The following is a 3,245-nucleotide window of genomic DNA, read 5'->3' on the forward strand; positions in this document are numbered from 1 at the left end:
AACAAAAAAAAAAAGAGAAAAAAAAAGAGATTTTATATATTCTTGGCACACCGAATGAAAAAAAAAAAAAAAATTTTCTTCATTCCATTCCACATATCTTCCCGATTCAGCCATCTTCAAAATAAACACTTGGCATACACCAAACCGTCTTGGACCAAAATATTCCCTAGAACAGCAGGCTATAAAGTTTGGAAGTCCGCTTGGTAAGATCATAATTTATCTTGTCTTGATTTTCTAATGTGATACAATTCCTTTGGAAAAGGTCGAAATCCTATAAAGGTATGGAAATCGAATTGTAGTCAACTGATTTTCCCATGGTGAATATGATATTTAAGCGTATCAAAGTCTTTTGAGTCATTGGTCAAATTTTTCTCATTATGCATTCATGCCATTTGCCCGAGGACGAGCAAAACACTAAGTCTGGGGGAATTTGATCGCACGAATCTTGTCGTATTAACTTGCATATAATTATCATGTTATTCTCATGCTTTCATATTTAGATTAGGAATATTTTGGTTTGTTTTTGGTGTGTTTCATATTTTGTAGGTGACAAAAATTATTTTGGAAACATTTGGCAAAAATGGAACAAAAATGGAGCAAACTCGGTTTCATGGGCAGTTTTGACAGTTTGGACGAATTTAAATATAACTTTCTTATCTGAAGTCCAAATGACGTGATTCCAATTTTAAAAGATCATCAACTCATTGTAGTTATGATCTGGAAAAGTTGAGATCGAAAGGAGAAAGCATGAATCGTGGCCGAAAGTTGCAATTCACGTTTCGGATCCAGAAAAGCAAAATGAGAAGGGTGTACTATCTCCTCCATAACTTTCGATTGGGAGCTCGGATTGCTTCGCCGTTTGTTTCACAGTAAACTAGACATCAAGAGCTTTCCATAGACACCAAGATCGTAATTTTTGGTGGAGATTTGGCCCTTCATCGAGCAGTTACAATCTGAGCAAAATTCTGGTTGCTGACATCATGGCTTACATCATGGAGACAACTCACCTAACATGCCACTACGAATTTCATCATTTCATCTACTTTTGCCCTTCAGAAACTCCTATAAATAGACCCTTAATCTGCTCTCATTGATCACACAACAACAAGAAACACAAAAACAAAGAGTAGAAGAAGATTTGGAGGCTTGGAGCATGAAGAACAAGCCTTGAAGATCTAGAGAAGCTTTCTCTTTCTCTTCTCTCTATCTTTATGTTTTTTTTATCATTTGATGATGTCTCTTGATCATTTCATGGCTCTAGAGTAGTTCTCTTGTTATGGGATAGGTTGAATTTGGTTTGATGAATAAGCTTGTGCTTGATTGATGATATTGTGTTCATATGCTCATGGTGTTGAAATCTTGAGTCTTAATGCTTGTTCTTGAATTAATTCTTGATCATGATTCTATAAACATGTTTTGAATTGAGAAATCCAAGCATGTTATGAACAAGATTATCATCTAGAAGTCATGATTCATTGAGAAATGATCTTGAATTCTCTAGGAACATTGATTAAACATGAACTTGTAATGCTCTTAGAACTTATATTTCATCATTGAGAAATGAGAAAATTTGAAGTATCTAAGTAAGAAGATTTGATCTTTTGAGAGAAAGATGATCTTGGATTAGAGTTTAAAGTTCCACCATGAATGCATATAAATCACATAATCATATTCTTAGTGCTTGTTCATCGAATTAAGTTCATACCGATTCCCATAACGTCTTTTGATATTGAATCCAACTTTGTTTTTCCCATCCTCTTTGATAATCAAAAGTTTGAATCTTGATTTAGTTCACTAGATTTTTAGAAATATTGTTAGAAACAAAATTCCATTCCCTTGGGACGAACCTTAAGTACCATCGATATAACCGTGCACTTGCGGTTGTGTGTGCTTAAGTGACTTATAAATATTAAAGCTTGATCAAACTACGCACACTACTTAGCACGCATCAAGTTTTTGGCGCCGTTGCCGGGGAACTCGTGAAAATTGTTTTTGACGATAACTCTTTTAGTCTTGTGAACTTTCACCACGCCTTAAGTAAATCCATCTTTTTGTAATCTTGATAAATTTGTTCATTTCGTCTTTCTTGTTTATAATCCATTTTCCCTTTATATTTTTATTTCTAGTATACTTTGAAATTTTTTTTTGAATATTACAGGATGTTCGGTGCATGACCCGAAGTAGTGGAAGTGACAACTTGCAACCATACGACCCCGAAATTGAAAGAACGTATATCACTCGAAGAAGACAAACAAAAATGGCGGGCGTCAATAATCAACCACCACGACTTCCACCACCCCCTCAAGCACCAGAACCAGCCTTACGACGGGAGCCACGAGCCGAGACGTACGGTGACTACAACTCACCCAAACCCACAGAATTCCTGTCATGCATCCGAAGGCCACCGATCAATCGAACAAACTTTGAGCTCAAACCAGCATTTATTCAAATGCTCGCAAGCAAAACTTTCGGAGGATGGCCTCATGAAGATCCCAATGTTCACCTCGCAACATTCAAGAAAATGTGCAAATCAATGATTGTCGAAGGCGTATCTGAAGAGGCAATCTTTTTATGGGCGTTCCCATACTCCCTGGGCGATAAAGCGGAACAATGGTTATTCAACTTAAAACCTGATTCCATCCATACATGGGAACAAATGGAGCACAAGTTCTTGGAGGAGTACTTTCCGCCTCACAAGACGGCAAATTTCAAGGTGAAAATAAATAATTTTGTTCAAGAGAACGGCGAAAGTCTTTACGACGCTTGGCAAAGGTTCAAAGGTTACCAACGAGCGTGCCCACGAGCTTGAATTGGGTTATCAAGTCGGACTTGGACCTGATGGTAAGGATGGGATGAGGAACATGCAGTGATAGCGTATCACTATCCCATACTCATCTATGAATCACATAGGATGTAATTGACAATGTGTTGTCTACCTAAATAGCATGATTTTGAGCGTCATGCCCTAGCTGACTCAAAAACATTGAAATATGGATCCTAGCTCACTTAGAAACTCGCTCAACCATATTCGAGCTATGAGAATCATGATTTCTCCATACTGCCTCACCAAGATAGTCAGGCACGCTCAGCTAGGACATGACCCGTAACCATAACGATCGAGGCCTTGACAGTTGCTCTACTAATGGGCGGTAATAGCTTGAGATTAATCATGAGGAAGGAGATAAAATTTTGGACTTGAGAAGTGTCTGAGGTCCAGTCCGGAGCTGACCAGAATCTGGTCCGCC

At 37.8% G+C, this 3,245-nt stretch overlaps 1 long non-coding RNA gene across 1 annotated transcript in view; it reads left to right on the top strand.

Moving 5' to 3' along the window:
• The window catches only part of LOC104821588, a 2,300-nt gene extending 912 nt beyond the window's left edge, over positions 1 to 1,388 (top strand). The window contains exon 2 of the long non-coding RNA XR_773094.1: positions 547 to 1,388. This is a non-coding gene — a long non-coding RNA (uncharacterized LOC104821588). The remainder of the gene's footprint in view (positions 1 to 546) is intronic.
• Positions 1,389 to 3,245: the final 1,857 nt, after the last annotated feature.

The sequence above is a fragment of the Tarenaya hassleriana genome, unplaced genomic scaffold (genome assembly GCF_000463585.1).
Source record: "Tarenaya hassleriana unplaced genomic scaffold, ASM46358v1 Cleome333, whole genome shotgun sequence".
Lineage (NCBI taxonomy): Eukaryota > Viridiplantae > Streptophyta > Magnoliopsida > Brassicales > Cleomaceae > Tarenaya > Tarenaya hassleriana.